This window comes from Ursus maritimus, unplaced genomic scaffold (assembly GCF_017311325.1).
Source record: "Ursus maritimus isolate PB19 unplaced genomic scaffold, ASM1731132v1 scaffold_1, whole genome shotgun sequence".
NCBI classification, from domain to species: domain Eukaryota; kingdom Metazoa; phylum Chordata; class Mammalia; order Carnivora; family Ursidae; genus Ursus; species Ursus maritimus.
The window spans coordinates 11983599-12002793 of NW_024423343.1; the positions used below are offsets into that span (position 1 = coordinate 11983599).

At 40.9% G+C, this 19195-nt stretch overlaps 1 protein-coding gene across 2 annotated transcripts in view; it reads left to right on the top strand.

Annotated features, from left to right (window-relative positions):
- Positions 1-19195, top strand: part of IRS1 (insulin receptor substrate 1) — a 57692-nt gene that overhangs the window by 15858 nt on the left and 22639 nt on the right. Inside the window, exon 2 of one of the 2 annotated variants that reach the window (XM_040639734.1) lies at positions 9881-10058. The exons of the other annotated variant lie outside the window; for it this stretch is intronic. The gene's annotated coding sequence lies outside the window, so the exon portion shown is untranslated. Of the gene's footprint in view, positions 1-9880; positions 10059-19195 lie in introns of those variants that run through there. 2 annotated transcript variants of the gene reach the window in all.

The following is a 19195-nucleotide window of genomic DNA, read 5'->3' on the forward strand; positions in this document are numbered from 1 at the left end:
GTGTGTGTGTGTGTGTGTGTGTGTGTGTGTGTGTGTGTGTGTGTTTGGAGGTGAGGAGGGTTAGGGAGTGGAAACTGCATTCCAATAAAAAAGGTTACATTCCTAGAACTAGGTCTTTAAAAATATTTTGCAGCCTGAGCCTTTGGCCCCTCACAAGTTCCTACAAGGGACAGCCGTCAGACAGTGTACAGGCTTGTTGATTCTCGGGCCTTTGAACTGGGTGAGGAATGTGTCTCAAGTCGGAAAAGGGAATGGTTCGTTCCTGCTTTTAGCCTCTAGCTTGAAAGCTGGAAGAATGTTATTGTGTCTTCAAAGCCTTTTTCCCACCATGCTGTATTAGCTGGGCTCTTGGAAAGCGTCTTTGCATTATCTAGTACACAACAAAAACCCATGCCACCCAATTCGATCTAATTCAATGGCTACTGGTAGGTGCAATTTAAATTAATGTGTCTCTTCTGTAAGAATGGAGCCCCATTCCACTCCTCCCTCTTCACCCCAGTTGAGGTGATTTCTAGTTATTCACTAGATAAGAACACCTTAGGTCTTTGTTTGGAGGGGGGGACTTGGGGAATATTATTTAAAAAAAATAGTGGCAGAAGTATTTAGGAAGGTAAGAGTTCTTAGCTCTGTAGAGTTGAGAAGGTATTTCTATGGGAAGTAAGTCAAATTGTGTTTGCATTTGTAAAATCGATACATTTAAATGATCAAACATTTAGAGTATGTTATTGGCTGGGTTCAAGTACACCTACTGTCCTCTCTCCCTCCTTGCTTTCAAAAAGTTTACCCCTTCCTGTGGGGATGGAAACCCCCATCCTTGCTCTAATTACTCATTTCCCAGCACTCTCTGCTAATAAAAATTGTGAGCTCATTGAGAGCAGATGCCAGTGTCTGAGGAGGAGAGGACCCATGTAACCCTTGCCAAATTAAAAACTTGTTTATCAACAGTCTGGAGGATAGTTGTTGAATCAAGGCAGAGGATAGCTTTAGAAAAGTCCCAAACAGAAACAATGCTGTGGATATATTCTGGGTACCTCAAACCATTTCATTCACTGGATATTTTAAAAATCAAATTCAAGGAGCACCTGGGTGGCTTAATCAGTTAAGGGTCTTCCTTTAGCTCAGGTCATGAACTCGGGGTCCTAGGATTAAGCCCCATGTCTTTGGGCTCCCTGGTCAGCGGGGAGTCTGCTTCTCCCTAGCCCTCTGCCCCTCCCCCTGCTCGTGTGCTCTTTCTCTCTCAAATAAAATCTTAAAATCAAATTCAAATTCAGATTTCACATGAATCAAACAAAATGACAGGAGTTCTTGCCATCTGATAGGACTAGAAATGGAAGCTTCGATGAAATTAGTTACAACCGCATCATTCCTGCATCTGAAATCCTGGAATACTTCCTCTGTTTCCCCCAAACCATTCTCTTATAGACTGAAGGAAACTTTGCTTTGTTTTGAGGAGATTTATTTCTCGGCTTCCAACAGTCCTTTACCACCTTTTCTTGTACTAGTAGAGTTGTTCTGATGTTAACTGCAGTTTACAAATGTAGGTCAGAGCTTAGCGTTTTCACTGAGGTTTAAAGATACCAAAAGCGATGAGAAAATGATTTGAAAAATAATTATTGTATCATAGTTACCTCTATTTTTAAAAGGAGGCCAGTTACTCCGTGCGTGATTCGGAGAGTCCCCTTTTCATCCCCTGTACTCGTGCCTTTTCTTCTCCTGAGTTAACGGTTGCTAGTTAGCCCCTCTACTCAAGTGCCAGTAAGATCTGGGAAAAGGAATTAAATTTCCGTGAGTGCGTTTTGCCGCTGTGGCACTTGTTAGCTACGGTGTTAAGCTTGGTCTGGGAAGTTGAACCTAATTGCCAAGATAGGAGTCTTGTTTGCCTGTGTTCTGTTTCCACATTTCATGGAGGCGGGGTTGTGTTGACGGCCACGGTGATAGAATGTGTATTCTATCTGATAGCAAGTCTTCTTAAATATTGCTTGATATTTCAAGTATTAAGCTAAAATGTAAAATCCAAGCAATGTGACACATAGCAAAGCATTTGTCACCCTTTGTTCTAAAACCCTACAACTCCCCAACATCTGTAATATAAATGTGTTCTATTTTATTTTAAAGAGGATTTCCGTTTTCCTGGCCCCTGGCAGTCATTTGACATGTATGCTCCTTTCTAAAACTTAGTAGTGTTTTCTAGCAGGTATGCGTCTGGTATCAAGCTAGGCTATTTCTCTCTCCACCAGCGTGGTTGACTAAGTTCGAATGCTTAGTGCAATGAGTTTGGCATTTGGTAGATACTGTTTGTTGTAGATACTGAATGAATGAATGTGGGACCATATGTTTTTAAACCACAGTATGGGAAGTATGCCAGCACTTCATTTATCTGTAGACCAGAATCATATTCCATGCAGGAGGACAGAGAGTTTTTAACTTCGCTACTGCTTCCTCCCACTTGGTGGGTACTTGTCTCCAGTTTTTCTGCTCATTCCATAATTAAGCTGCTGCAATTACTGAACCTGGACATATGAAGAAATCATAACTGGTCGTAAAGATAGTGGTGGGCAATTGCCAACGAGCCAAATGTTTATAGACCAGACATGAGAGAATGTTCTGGTTCATTAATGCAGCAAGGAGTTAGTGAGTTGCTGCTGAGTACCAGGCATATTCCTAAGTTCTGGAGTTAGCAAATGTAAAGAAAAAAGACACTAATTCAGGCCCTCATAGAGCTTCTTTTCTTAGGGACTGGTTGAGGGAGAAGGCTGTCAAGGATCAGCTTCCCCAGAAGACAAATGAGACCCACTGAGAGACAGGACAAGGGTGTCTGGCCCACGTCGTGGACTGGAGAGGTTGACAACATTGATTTGTACATACGCTTTTACCTTAAAATTCATCACAATTCCTTTGCCTGGTTGTAAGTACGTCATGTGTACTCTGCATGGCTTATCAGTTATGATTAAGTTTACCTTGTGACTCATAAATGGAGCAAAGTCACATTTTTTCTGCTGTAATGGGGCAGTATATGAGAGAGAAGGAAGTAAGGGTTGAAATTGATATGTGTCTGCTTGGAAGAGATGGTCTCACATGTAAAGCCAGGATCTGGAACAGATGACAACTAGGGAAAGAGGGTGAAGAGTATGTGATACCTCTGGGGGGGCCCTGGAAAACATGGGGATTGGCACAGTATGGCCACATGTGTGTGTTGGTATCATGAATCATAGCTTATGTTGCAGCATTGAGGTTAGTAATTTTCACTGGGTATTAAGGCTTTTCTTTTGAGCATTATTATGCAAAACTAGTAATGTGTAATACCCATCATTTCTGAAATTTTGTCTGAAATTCTGTTGGAAAAGTATTTAGTATGTTTGCTTTTCTCGACATTTATTCCTTGTTCAAAATGTTTGCAAGGAAAGACCACAATCTTGAAACTACTCTTATATAAAAAGCTTTTATTTCGATATTGTTGTTTATTTTACTATTAGGGATCTTCAGGCATAATCCTGTTGGATCCATATACCACAAGAGGAAATCCCACAGTTTGAGGTAACTCTTTCTAGTGGTTTAAAGCTTTTATGGTGAGGAAATGTCTTTATAACTAACTTAAATCCCTTATTGTCAAGGGAGAGCATTTCCCTCTTTCTGCTTTTGGTAGTGGTGACAAGTGATGGCCCCTGTCTTTTTTTTTTTTAATTGGGTATATAAATTTTATTTTATCCAAAGATTTAAACATACATATAAAATCGACTTAAGGGACAGTAAGGTTGTAAAAACAAATTAAAAAATAAAACATAATGACTATGTTTAAATGTGCAGAAGATAAAACAGGAAATCATAACAACCTTGGTATTGTTACTAGTCAGTTTGCTAAAAGAGGAGATAAGGCTGGAAATGAATTTAAACAAATTCTTAGAAGAAAATAGCCATAAACATAAAACGTTTCATAAGTGATTAGAAATGATAATTAAACTGGATATGACTTTCCGGGTTTCAAATACAATATATATTCATTTGCTGAAATTACAGAGTCAAGTTCCTCTGAAAGAAACTTTCCATCATCCAACTTTTTGATAAAAAAAAATGCACCCAAAACAGTTACAATTTGGGGTTCTTTAAAGATTTTATTTTTAAGTAATCTCTACACCCAGTGTGGGGCCCAAACTCACAACCCTGAGACCAAGTTGCCCAACTGAGCTAGCCAGGTGCCCCCAATTTGGGGTTCTTTAAAATGTCCAGGAAGTTTAAAGGTGCTTGAAAACCAGGTAGCAGAAGTCATGAATATTTGTAGAATGTTTTTTCAAGCAGACTTGTTTTGTCATTCATTTTTAAGGATTTACTTATTTATTTGAAAGAGAGTGCATGTGCGTGCTTGCCAGTGCACAAAAGTGGGGAGGGGCAGAGGAAAGAGAGAGAGAGAGAATCTCAAGCAGGTTCCATACTGAGCACAGAGCCTGACTCAGGCTTGATCCCAGGACCCTGAGATCTTGACCTAAAGCTGAAACCGAAGAGTTTGTGGCTTAACTGACTGCGCCACCCAGGTGCCCCTCCTTCATTTTTAATTCAGTAGTATTTTTTTTAAGCATTTCCTTACTTTCTGATACTATAAGATGCTCTGGGATCATCTTATTTGTTTCCTGCCCCAGTCCTGGAATCTTCTGTTTCTCCAAGAGGCCCTGGTTCCTTTTATTGGAGAATTGTATTAGACACCCACATATTGGCACTAGGCGTGTTTGTTGCTATTGGGGTGTCATTTATTTTCTGCCCTCTCAGTTGTCAGAGCAAGGAAATACATGTGTGTATGCTACGTCACATGTATACACATATCTATAAATATTTCTATATGTAACCATCTGTATCTCTACTAAGTTCATACTGATGTCTCTTAACTCTAATGGATTTCCATATGGATTATTCTAGCGTTTCCCCTTGTTTATCTGTCACTTCCCACTCCCACAGTGAGAAACTTGGCTGTCACCCTCCTCCATCCATTTACTTACTTGTTCAATGCAACTGCATGCATACACAGAACGCTTCCAGAATTGTTAAGCTATGCCCTATAGGAAACAACTTTATCAACCAGAGCGTGGTGCTTACATACAGTTTCTTTTGCCTTAAGTCTTACAGATTCACCTCATTTCCAAAGTTACACTTTGGTTAGCACCTTGTTCCTTTGCCCCCTTCAGTGAGGTAGTTTTGTACATTTGTGATACATTTCGATTCTTCTGTCACATTCTATGTTCCACCTGTGCTCACTGACCTCTTAATGATTTTTTAAAATTTGTGTCCATAAGGTTTATTCTTTGCGCCAAAGAATGCGCTACGTTTTGACAAATGCTTAATATCATGTGTTTGCTACAACAGTCTCATGCAGAATAGTTTCCCCACACAAAACATCACCCGTGTTTCCCTATGCAACCCTCTTTCCCTCTCCCCTGCCTCTGGCAACCACTGATCCCTTGATCATCTCTGCAGCTTTGCCTCTTCCCGAATGGCATATAATTGGAGTCATACATATGTACATTTATCAGACTGGCTTCTTTTATGTAGCAGTGTGCACTTCACATTCATCCAGGTTTTTTTGTGGCTTGATTAGTTCCTTTTCTCTTGACTGCTGAGTAGTATTCCATTGTGTGGATATACCCCGGTTTGTATATCTAGCCCAATGGCCTTTTATGGGCTGTTTCCCTACATGCGTTCGAAGACCTCCATGAAGTGAGCTCTCAGTTTTCCCTTAATATTAACCATTTTTAGGTTTTACTCATCATTCTGATTTCTCAAACCTGCAATCAGTTTTGTGGTTCTTTCCAAGACCTATAAAATTTTCCACAATTTTTCCTCCCCACAATTGGCCAATGTTCTATAGTTGAGTGTTTCAGACCAACCCAGGGTACAGCTGGAGATCTGCTTCCTGATTTGTCCACATTCTTCCCATTTTAATCTGCTCTATGTCAGTGTTGAGTTGTGCAGTAACAGCAGAACGTTACAGATTTTTGCATCCCCTTGGAGCCTCTGTGAGTGCGAGTCCGTTTCAGCCCTCTTCCGGGAAGGACCTGGCTGTTTGGATGTTTTGAAACCATGTTATTTGAATCCTTCTACTGGGAGTCTTTTAAAAAAATTATTTTGTCATCTTGCCTCATGGTCGATATTTATAAAATCTTCCTTTTGCCTCTGCATACCTGACTTCCCAGTCTCTGGGAATCAAGTGAACACAGTTCATTTGAGCCTGGCCGTCATCAGCTCTAGACACACAGTGGGAATCTGGCACTAGGCACACACTCCTGCCGGCACCGGGCACGGGGTGGGTCCTGTGAGGCAGCCACAGGGTTCATCCCCATCCGAATTTGTCACCTGGGGACAGGGCTTTCCTTGTTGGACTGTAGGAAATTGTTATAATTATAAAGGGGCCACTCAGTGGTGAATTCATGCTGATCATTCACGCTGATCACCTTTGCATGAGAAAAGGCAGCTACTTAGCAATTGGCTGAAAGGGGCTTGAAGATCATATTTATACAGAGTCTTTCAACATCATTGAGTTTTTGTTTTGTTTTGTGTTTTGAGCATTTACTAAGTACAAGGTGTAATCTGCCTTAAGGCTACTCTCCCCTGGGGTGGCTGCCATTGACCGAGAGGAGACAGACCCCTTTCTAGCCCTGGGGAAGTGGGTGTGCTGTGGGGCAGGTAATCAGCAGAGGGAGTGACAAGGGGGCCATAAAGGCACAGATGTTTTGTTCAAACACTAGGACACAAAAGACAAATAAAATCCAGGTCATTTGTGCTCCATAGTCTCATTCTATACAGTCTTTTTTTTTTTTCCTTTGAAAACACAGACATTGATTTTTTTTCTGTCTCTCTGTCTCTGAAATTGTCTCAACTTGTGTTTCTGGCAGTGGCATTCCTGACATATTAGGTCATAAAGATTACAGCTAGGCGTCTTTTATATCTGTGTGTGTGTGTGCGCGCGTGCGTGTGTTTTCTCCATATATTTAACCTTGGGTTACATGTGTAATTTTTCAACATTCCCTTATAATCAGTTTTGTTGCCTGTACTTGTTGGCTATGAAAGCCTCTGGAAAAGTTGTTTAAAATACAGGGCTCGGGTTTCTTGAAACGTATCCTTTTCACCAAAATGAATCTCTGGATAAAAGTTATTTTTAAAACCGTTTAAAAATTAACCGACCTAAAGCAAATCTTACGTTCTTTTTGAACCTTATATTAAAAATAGGAATGTATATCTGCTAATGGCCATGATTTCAAAATATCCAGAAATATCCAAGCAGTGTTGCATAGGTCATTGGCAAGAGACATTCATGGTGTCCTCCATAGAGTTTCTGGGGCTGCTTGATGTTGCACATTCCAGATTGTCACCAGAGTCTAAAAAGAATTGGTCTGACCGGACTATATTTGCATTTAGAGTGTTAGCAACCCTCCAGAGTATACACACTGGGCTATTTATGAAGCAACTTCAGCTGACAGCTGAAGATCAGAAGATTCTATTTTGGGAAGTGTCCTAAATGTGAGGTTCTGTGGTGAAAAAATTTAGTGCCCTACAGATAAGAATACTTAAAACAGGAAGCAGTGGTAATTTATTGCTTCCTGTGTAAGTATTCTTATCACTATGATAAGCTTTAGGTTTCGGTTCTGCTTTCCTGATCCCAAGATTTCTTTTCTTGTAATCAGCACCTATAAGAGGATTAAAAACGGAAAAAAAAAAAAAAAAGGCAAATGTTGGGGGTGGGGGGTGGGGCGAAGAGAATTTACTAGCATGATTTTTCCGGTGTCGAGAAGATTCTTGTATTTCCTACCACTCAATAGTATTTGGTGTAGGCTCAGAGAAAAACTGTCTACCACTGTTGGCTCATCCCTTTGGCTCCATCTGTTGTGTGTGTGCATATGGCATCCATTCCAGGTTCGTGTTAATGCAAGACTGGGTTGACTGTTGCATACGAAAGGTCGAGTAATGCACACAACGATTGCACATGGTAGAACCAGCATGGGTAAGGAAAGAGGAGGTAGGGATTTTATTCCTGATTCTGCCACTTCCTGGGATCTACGCTTCTTTGACCTAGTTTTCTGGTTCATAAAATTAGAGGTAGTACTATTTCCCCAATCTATCTGATAGCGTTGTCCCAAGGAGCAAGCGAAGGAATTTATGGAAGTACAGTTAAGAACTGGGAGTTTCATCTTGAGCCCGAGGTTTATAGTGGCTCCGCTCACTTCCTACCACTCCCCTTTCGCCCTCAGAACACAAGGGTGCTTTTGGTGCATGTTCCTTCCTTATTAAAAATATTTTTCAAATTCAGTCCGCTACCTAGATTTCTTGGCAGGATGACTGTATCGTGATTGAGTGCCGGAACAGAAAGATGCGTCAACGTTGACTCTCTAGTTCAGATATTTGTTTCATGAAGTAGGAGTTTGTTGTACTGTTAAATTCAAGGGAACTGGGTTGCATTTATTAGCTTGGCGTAGAAAAATCAAAGTTCTACACATGGGCTAAATTATTTTATAAGCTGTAAGTATAAATCAGGATTAAAGACTGAAACGTATTTATTAAATTTTAAAAGGAAGTACGTACATGCATTTTATAGTTCCTATGGATTTAATTATATGCCAAATACGGAAAATAAAAGTATTACTGGGTCACATTGAATGTTTTCTTCCACAAAGTTCTTGTTGATAAATGTCTTTACTCTTGAGTCTCTGCCCTCTTTGCCCAAGAGATCCGGTGTTACGTGCTGTGCCAGGTAGAAGGGACGGCCATCTTGAAGAGATGGGTAAAGGAAAGTCAACAGCATGACTCACTGATTTAAGTGAAGGAGCTAGATCGACTCTTTAACGTAGACTCTAGATGATGCAATGTACTTTTCCCAAAAAAAAGGCAGCTTTGGAGAGTACGAACCAGTTAAATCATCTCCTAGTTCACGCTTGCTCTTACGGAATGACTTTTTGTAGTGTTGGCTGTGCCGTGATTTTATAGGGTGCCATGTTTCTGTGTGAGTGTTCAGATGTGAGCTCATTCTTGGTCCTGACTTGGCGCTTGTCGAGGTCACAGGTTTATGGGCAGGATGATGATGATAGGGTACACATGGCTTGTGGAGGAGTTCACAGCTGGGCCCTCTTTCCTGTGTTCAAGTGTATGATACTAGCCAGCTATCCCAAACAATTATTTCAGTGGCTCGCTAGGCTTATTTGTGTTCCAGAATTATTTCAGAGCATTGGCTTCATTGGTCAAGGAAAAACAAAATAGAGATAAAATGAGAAGAACAAAGAGGTTAGAGGAGGAGTGAAATTCATGCAACGGTTTGGTAGCTAGCCACTGACCATAGTTAATTAATGATTTATAATTACCCAGAGGTCAGAAGTTAGAATTTTTGTTCTTTTGCTATTTTGTTTTATGTAGAATGGATTATGTGAACCTTCTATGAATCTTTGAATTTATCGTGAAAAATATTAGGCCTGGAAGTGTCCTTAAAGATGATAACACTTAAAACATTCATTCTATTGATAAATAAATTCAGGCCCAGAGAAGTTAAGTAAATTGCTCAAGATGATACAGCTATTTCATGGTAGAGTCAGCAAAGAATCCTAATATATCTCCAGCTTGATGCTTTTCCCCCCATGCTAGACTATATAAGGATGGATAGGCATGGAATGCTGTGTCAATTTTATATTTATAAATGTTACTCATGTTACATTCTCACGTATATATGTGTACAGAGAGTATGTGTTGCAGATGTAGTTGTGCATTTATTTGTTCCTCAAATAAACGAACAGATACTGTTTTGGGTGCTAGGAATATTCCTAGGTACTGTTTTGGGTGCTAGGAATAAGGGCATCTGCCCTCATGGAGTATGTACTCTGATGGGACAGACACTAAGCAGATATGTGTATTTCAGATGGTGGTTCGTACTCTTCAGGGAAAATCCAGCCGGACGGAGGGAATGGGCAAAATGCATGATCATCAGTTTATCAAAGAAGCGAAGTGGACTACACTCAGATTTAGTTTTAATTTTTGTTTTTGAAGTAGTTTTGAAAACTTGTATTGGGCCAGAAGCGTTCAGATTTTCAAAGATATGTTTAGGAAAAAATTGTAAATTTATGAGAATAATTAAAGGATTTAAAAGATTGCTTGTTAAATGCAGTTTCCTCTTTTATATGCAGAGTGTTTGATTATTAGCCATCTATGAAAATAATTTATGAGCACTGGTAATTAACTGCCTGTATCCTTGACTTCGTCAACCCTCTCCATAAAGTTTTAAAAATGCATTTATGACTCCTAGGACTTTATTAGTGCTCTTTTTTCAACCTCCTGTTTCCTTTCTGGGGGAGGAAGTACTTGCAGTGCTCTGCCCACAAAGGGGAGGAGATAGGAGCCCTGAAAACAGTGATGCTGTATTTTATATAACTTGGAAGGCCATACCTTAGATAACAGTAAGGCAGTCAATGGATGATATGTCTTCACTAAGACAAATGCATGCTTGTTATCAATGAATAGCCCCTAGTTCATTCAGAAAAGTCGGAAGACTCTTATTTCATTGGCTTATGACTTATTTTTATATGGACCTGTTTTCCTGCAGCCATAGATAAAGCGTTTCCTGAACATAATGACAGAGGAGTCCTTCCCTACTATCTCCCCTGTTCCCACTAGAAAGCTCGCTTTGTTAAACTACTTTGATGTTGTAATAATGGGTTGATAAGTTGTTGCTTTTAGATTGGAAGTGAAGTCTGGAGCCTCCTGTGAAACTCTCAGGAGGCCTAAGATGGTATGCCTTGCATGTGGAGGTCTTCCATCCATAAGCTGGGTGGCTAGAAGGACAGGCCCAGAAATGGCTCTCTGGTCCCATGGGGTGCTGGGGGCCTGCATTGTTTTGACCTGGTGTTTGGACTTTCTGAAGACACTCTGGGCAGTTTGGCTTGAACTTCTTTTCCTTTTAGTCACTAATCGTTTGAACCTAGGCTGTCCTGATTTTAGTGTCCATGTCCCGCATGGCCAGTGTCCCTTCTTGGCTGGGCAATGGCTGGTGTCCTAATTGTCTTCAGTGTTGTTGTTTGTTCATGGCTCTTTCCTGAGTGTGCTCAGTTGATTGCAATCTTTTGCATGTCTTCTGTGCTTTAAGAGCATACTTGTGGCCACAGAGTAACTTGGTGATAGTGGTAAAGTTGAATTAGGAGAATTCTAGTATCAGTTTCTAGGTTCTGATTGTCTTTCCACATGCATAAACTATTTGCAATATATTGAACAGGGGCGCCTGGGTGGCTCAGTCATTAACCATCTGCCTTCAGCTCAGGTCATGATCCCAGGGTCCTGGGATCGAGCTCCGCATCGGGCTCCCTGCTCAGCGGGAAGCCTGCTTCTTCCTCTCCCACCCCTCCTGCTTGTGTTCCCTCTCTCGCTGTGTCTCTCTCTGTCAAATAAATAAAATCTTAAAAAAAAAAAAAACAACGAAATATGATGAACATAGTCACATAAAATCCATAGAACATGAGTGGTCCCATTACGCAAAGAAGCGTTAGGACATTGTTGGGGACTAGGTTGCAGGTAGGGACATCTATCCTGTCTCAGTCAGTTCTGATGACTTTAAAGAAGAATCAGGATCTTGGTGACTTTACAAGGGCCTCCAGATTGTTTTGGTAACAGCCAACGCCTACTTTCAAATGGATTTTGAGGTTAGCAAATATAGGGGAGTACGCAAGGCAATTTTACCTCATCAACTCTTGACATACCCTCTGGTCCACAAACACCTAAATCTTTGATTAGCCCTTTGGCTTTGGTTTGGTTTATTTTCATCTTATCAATGGTTATTTGCTTATTATATTCATTATTATTTCATTATTTCATAAAATATATTTGTATCCATGCAACTCGTTTATGTCCATTCGTTCATTTCATAGGTATTTACTTGTTGAGTGGCTACTGTGTACCCAGCTACTTCTTTGGAAGATGGAGAGTCCAGTAGGCAGAATTAGGTTTTTATCATCATAGAGTACATATTATCCTAGTGGAAAGAGGCAAATGATAAACAAGTAAACAGAAGTACGTAATTTCAGGGACTAAGAGCTACCAGGAAAAATTAAGTAGCGTAAAGTGATGGAGAAGAAGGGGGAGGGTGGGTTGTTTCTGAGAAGGGTAGTCAGAAAGGAAGGGTTTGAGCAAACACCTGTGTGAAGTGAGGGAGAAGGCCATGTGACTGGTGAAGAGTGTTCTCAGGAGTGGCAGATGCAGTTCTGCAAAGAGAACAATTCTAGCATATTCTGGTTCATCTGGAACAGCAGAGAGAGGGGTAGCAGAAGCTACTGGAGTAGCAGGTGAGGGCCAGATTTTGGAGGGCTTGATAGGTCATGCTGAGTAGTTTGTATTCCATTCTAAGTGAAATGGGAAGCCCAGTTAGAAGGTTAGCTTCTGTACCAGGACCACCCTGCAGGCCCACCTGGAGTTCTTCTGTACAATTTCTTATTCCCCACATCTTCACTTTTGATTGAGACCAATCAGCTGGAGCCTCTTCTATGAACGAAAGCCACCTCTGACCTAGATTTTCATCGATTCCTTCCTAGCATCACTCAGGCAGGCATATTCTGGGCGTACCTCAAGGAGATTTCATCTTTATCTTGCCATGTTGCCCAGGCTGCCGAAATGCTTGTGGACCAAACCAGGCCCTGGGGATATTGTGCCTACAGTTTAGTCTTCCTTCTAGGGCTGTCTGGATGCTTGGCCGCCCACCTAGTGATTGTTGACACATTCCTTGCAAGACACCCCGACTCTGGTTCCTTTCCAGCCAGATCACAATTATTCTATAAAGAATGGCAAGGGCCCTTCCTTCTGGGGTGGGATCATCGATTGAAGCCTCCAACAAGCATTCTAGCTGTAAGTACTAGAACCCAGTTTTGAACTGTCATTTTGTTTTGGAATCCGTGTCACCTGCCATGACCCGTTCGCATGTTGGCCCTGTTAGGGCTCACACTTATTTCAGCCCTCTTTTTATCTTAAGTGGTTTTTAGGTTATGAGATCCAAATTTAGGCTTGCTGATAACACTTGGCTGCCAGTGGACTGGCACTGAGTAGAAGTCTGTATGTTTTAGGAAGTACAGTATTAGTTCATTTTAATCCTTTAATCTTCCTGTATGCTGGATCCGAGTCTGCTCTAACACCTCCATTTCAGAGCTTTTTTTTTTTTTTTCTGTGACATTTAAGAGCTATAATGGAAACATATGGCACTAGTCGGGTCGAGTGAGTTAGCTTTGACTTTTATTGCTTTTTTGTTGTTTTTTAACTGGATTTTACCTACTTCCTGGAAAATGTTGGCAGAGTTCGCTTTCAATGATGTTTTTGATACGCCATTTGCTTTTAGGTGTTCATTCTGTGATCATTCTTGTTCCGAGCTACTCTGGACAGCTGGCTCTAGTGGTTTCGTGGGGACACGCTTGCGGGTCGATGAGACCCTGACTATGTGCGAGGCAGGGGGAGAGTGATCTTCGTTAGCTGAGGTCCTGCAGTCGTCAGGTTTTAGCAGGGAAGTGGAAGCGATAAAAATATTCACTAATGAACTAGCCACTTCTAGAATCTTCTTTTGCTGATTATCTCTCCATACTTATGACCAGGGACGGCTACCTCCCTCAGTTTTGTTCAACCTTGAAAACGTAAATTTTGCAAAAGATGCAGGATTTCATGAAGTCCGTGAAAATGATGCTGAAGGACCGCTGGGATTCCCAAGTAGTCAGTGACAAGTACAGATCTAGCGGAATCAGATGAGCCAGCTGTTGATTCCTGGGGCGCCTGGGTGGCTCAGTCAGTTAAGCATCGGACTCTTGATCTCGGCGCAGAGCTGTGAGATCGAACCCCACTTCCAGCGGCCCGCTCAGCTCCCAGTCTGCGGGAGATACTCTCCCTCTGCCCCCCCCCCCTCTCTTTCTCTAAAATAAATAAATCTTCAAAACAAAAACAAAAAGATGATGACTCCTTTAGGGAATGGTAAAAATACAGGACTAAGAGAGGCCCATGGGGAGATGGATAAATATTTGACTATTTCTATAGATGTGATCTTTTTTTATGATTGTTCTATGAAAACCACAGAACTCAAAGATGAAATGTTCAGGGAAAGTAGTCCAAAAAATGAACACGTTGATCACACTTTTACATTCTAAGACTTTGCCGGTAGATGCAACTGACTTATATTTTGTTAAAGATAGGTAAGATAGCTTTTCCCATATATTTTTAGTTTTAATATTTATAATATTTTAGTTTTCCGACATAAAATTCCGTCAAAGTGCTTTTTACTATAAAAATGGGCTCCCTCTTTTAAGTGGATTTCACTTTTTTAAATGGCCTTTTTCTGGTACCAGTTATGCTCAGCTGATAAAGACATTCTGTGTATTTATTTTATGCATGTGACATAAGACAGTCATGGGGAGCCCTTCCCTTTTCCTGCCCAAATTTTGCAAAACAGAACCTGGAGTTCCTCGTTGTTGAGTAGGCAGGTAGGAAAACGCCAGGATACTTCCCTCTTGTGAGCCCAAGAAAGACCATTAGTGCTCCTGGGTTGTTTTTAAAAACTCGTTGGAACAGAGTGATGCTAGCCAACTTTATAGAAAACACAAATACGTTGCCAATTCCACAGGGTCCCAATAAAAATTCTTCCTGGCCCTTCCAGCTGGATATGGATCAGTTCATAGAGAGGAGCTTCTAAAGACGATTGTCTGACAACAAATAGCCATTCATGAAAAGCTTGCTACTGGCTAGTAGATAAAATTTAAAATTTTAAGGCTATTGTCTCATGTCTAATTCCTATTTCAGCTCAACTGCATTTTTCCTGAAGGAGGTGAATTAAGAGTAGATTTTTTTCCTAAGAAAGGAATGTGAATCGATGAAGCCAGAGTGTGAGATTGGGCTAGATAGGGATATCATCCAAGGGGAAGGAGATGAAAATATAAACAGATTTTCTTGGCTCTGAAGAGAATTACCAAGAAACGAAGTTTGCTTGGTAGAGTTCTAAGCACTCTATTGATGGCATTCCCATAACCACTACTTCAGTGTGATGATGCCGTGAGGTCCTCAGGGAGCACTCAATTAGTGTCCTGTAGAAAACAAACAGTTAGGCAGCTGACCAGTTTCTGATCTGCTCACACAGAAATGAGCATTCCAGACCTTAAGACCTGCAACACCAAGGATAAATTGTAGCATCATTTGTGTATGGAAATGATGCCGCAGATGACCGCCGAGATCTGCTTTTAACTCCTTCTTCTGGATGCATCACAGTGTCCTCATTCGTTCTTTCTCTTTTTCCCGGTCTTCTTGTTTCAGGCTTATGGAGTACTTTCCCTAGGAATTTAAAAATCCATATTTTAAAATCTGATTCTTTGTCACATTCTTCTGGTGATTCTGTGTTACTGCCAAGCGAACACATACTTTTATTAGTGCAGTGAAAGCAAAAGCAAAATATTGTTTAGAAAATCTGGTAGAGGGAGAAACCTTAAAATTTATTTTCAGATGGAGTATTTTCAGATGAAATGGTATTGGATTGTGTGCTGTTCAAGTTTACCCATGTTCTATCTTTCATCATTTGGCATGGACTACAGAGTTGCGTATAGGGATTTTCGTTTTATTGCTATTTGAAATTCATTTACTGTAAAACACTGATACAGATGAGTTTTGAAGCCCTGATGACTAAGTGATTGATCTAAAGATTATTATACGAAATAGGACATATTAACGCCCTGAGGCTCATTGTTGGTATTGACAAGGAAGGGAATGGTAGCTTGGGTATTGCTCAAGAGAAATTTGATTCAAAAGTCGAAGTTTTTGTGAATGGAACATTTATGTAGGGTCTTTTTTGATGACATTTGAAGTGGATTTGGAATTATTGGGAGGATAATGAATAATTCCAGATGGAGTAAAACTTGGCTTATATCATCGAAACCAAGACAAAAAGACCACAAAAATGTTGATACCTTGGCCATTAGAAAGCAAATCTAATATTTTGGATTGCTGGCGCTAGAGAAGAAGAAAACTATCTTGCTGCTTTTCTTTTGGAAAGCAGATGGCATCTTTTTTAAAAATACCCTTGAAATTCCAGCTCTCTGGAGTGCTCATTTCATTTTCACGTTGGCATTAAAGGGGGTAACCACTGGGATCTGAGATGTGGCATCTATGGCACTTTTTGTGGATTTTGTTTGTAATATTTTTGTCAGAAATGTGGATAGCAGCCTTCCAGAGAGCCTTAATACAGGACTCTCAGAATCTTGCATAATTTCAGGACCGAAGAAACCGCACCATGGTATAAAAAGAAAAACCCCAAAAATGTAGTAATTTGAATAAAAAGGAACCCAAAATAGGATGGTATGGGAAATGTTTAGGCAATGACGAGTTAAAACTAACAAGACCCTCCAGTGTAAGGTTCGCAGCCATACATTTTCTCCACTTCTTGTATTTCTTACGCTAGCCATTTTCCTTCCTTGCCTTTAAGGGTGTTGTCTCTTCTCCTTTTGTCTTTCCATTGAGAAAATTACTGTACATTCTTTACTATGAAAGCATTTAAAAAGAAGAGGGGCGCCTGGGTGGCTCCGTCGGTTAAGCATCCGACTCTTGATTTCTGCTCAGACCATGATCTCAGGGTCATGAGATCGAGCCCCATGTCAGGCTCGGCACTCAGTGGGGAGTCTGCTTGAAATTCTCCCTCTCCCTCTGTCCCTCCTCTCTCTCTCAAATACATAAATAAATCTTTAAAAAATTAAAAAAGCATCTCAAGGAAGGTAATGACACACAACTGCTCTAAGTTAGTCATACTGTCTTCTGGGTGATCAAAATAGTATTATAATATTTTGTAAGAATAACAAATAGATGTTTATCCTTGACAGACTCCTCGTTAGCTGTTTGCTTGCCTGATCCCTTGCATTAGAAAGGTGTTCGTACTCGCAGGGTTGTTACTCTGAGCTGCTCTGGGTTTTATGTGCAGTCCTCTTTGTCTTCTTATTCCTGACTTACAGTAAAATATGTAATTCTACTTTACAGTACATAAGGAGTTGACAAACTAGAGCCTCTGGGCTAAAATCTGGCTGTCGCCTGTCTTTTATAGTTTTATGGGGGTAGAGCCACCCTGTTTCTTTATAGGCTGCTTTTGAGCTGTAAGAGCAGAACTGAGTTGTTTCCATAGAGATTGTAGGTCGAGATGGTAGGTAAAACTTATGTTTTGATTGCTCTTTAGTTATTTTGTGCATTTCTAGGGTCTCATGGCATTTTAGATGGTTGTACCACAGGCATGAGCTGTGTGTCTTCAATGTGACATCTGCAATGACGTCCCAAAGAATCCTGGACCATGATTCCAAGTCAGGATGACACCTTCAAATGGTGATAGTGCCTTTTTATAGTCACTAAGAGCAAGGTTTTTAAAAACTTAACTAAATGAATAAGTCATACCAAATTTGAATGTGTCATTTCTGGAAAGTAATGACTGCCAGTTGTTGAAAGAAAGTGAACCTTAGGGAGCTTTCTAGCTTGTGTTTAGAGTGTTTCTGTAGTGAGTAAGGCCTGGCTAGATACAGGGCTACAGGTCAGCCCTTCGTATTGATTGATCATCCTAGTCCTCTTTTATATGTTTCTTGGATAATCAGGATGACGTACCTGTGTGATCCGGTATCCAGTACAGGGGTCTTTGCTAAAATTAATGAGAAACTTTAATTTTCCTATAGTTTATGATGGAAAGTAATAGCACTTGGCAACCTCTATTCATGACCATGCTTACGGCTCTGTCATAATTTCTAAATTACAGTCATGAAACAGTTATTCAAGATTCGTGGTTCGTAGTTGAATCAGGTTAGACTACGCTTCCTTGGGCAGATTCCTTGGATTTGGAGAATTTCGGGTTTATCGGAATACCTATAAAATCTTAGTTCTGTTCGAACGTTACAACCTGTATCATCCACAGTTTGGATTCTTTGTGGGAAGAAGAAAGCTCTTTGAAACCTCAACCAGCCTGTATTCAGTATAAGGTTTGTTAAGAAGCAAAACTTTGTGTTTGATAAGAAGCAAAACTGTGAATGGCAGTTGACCAGGGTGGCCAAGGTGGCTGGAAAAAATTACATAGGCAAGTATCAGGGATAAAATGGATAATTTCCAGCTTTTTCTGAGGCGTAGCTCTTGGTAACTGGTTTAGAATGACTTAAATAAACACAACCACCAAACTGTGTATGGCGCTGTACACAGGGCTGTTTTCACACAGACAGTGGTATAAATAGCGCCCCCTATAGTTGTACTGGCCTAACCTCAGTTACAACTAAAGCCAAATTAATACCGAAACACATTCCAAAGCCATTATGTTGTTTTAAATTACCTGGACAGTTTGGTTTTATTACCCTGCTTTGCTCATTAAAACTGAGAGTTAAAGGGCGCCTGGGTGGCTCAGCCAGTTAAGCGTCGGACTCTTGGTTTCAGCTCAGGTCATGATCTCAGAGTCATGAGATCGAGCCCAGGTCTGGGGCTCCCTGCTCAGCATGGAGTCTGCTTGAAAGATTCTCCCCCTCTGCCCCTCCCCCCCTCGTTGGTGCTCTCTCGCTCTAAAATAAATAAATCTTTAAAAATAAATAAGATAAAACTGAGAGTTGAGAATTGGCATTGTCTGTAGGTTCACACCCCTGCTGGTTAGGTGGTGTAGTTTGCTACAGGACTCAGCTTGATTCTAAGTTTAACCTCATGTCCTGAGCCAGCAGTGAAGCCTAGAAGTATCGGTTTTCAGGGAAGCAGCGTGGAAAACCTCGGCAATGCCTGCCTCTCTGCTGAAATGCACATGTATGAGACCGCTGCTCTGGGGAGGACCGAGCTGCCCCGTGAGGGCTCACGAGGTGGGCCTCAGCGTTCTGCATCTTTGCTCCCAAGGCTTCTAGTAAGGCTAAAAGACCGATCCCTGGGCTTCGGGAAGCTTCCTGGACAAATTTCTGAGTTTTGTCCTTGCAACATCTTTTCAACAAGGAATGATTTGGTGTCTAATAAAAGTACAGAATTTATTTATTTTTTTAAAAGATTTTTATTTATTTATTTGACACAGAGAGAGAGTGTGAGGGAAAGAGAGAGAGAGCGAGCACAAGCTGGGGGAGAAGCAGGCTCCCTCGTGGGGCTCGATCCCAGGACGCTGGGATCGTGTCCTGAGCTGAAGGCAGATGCTTAACCGACTGAGCCACCCAGGTGTCCCAAAGTACAGAATTTAATTAAAAAAAAAAAAAAAAAA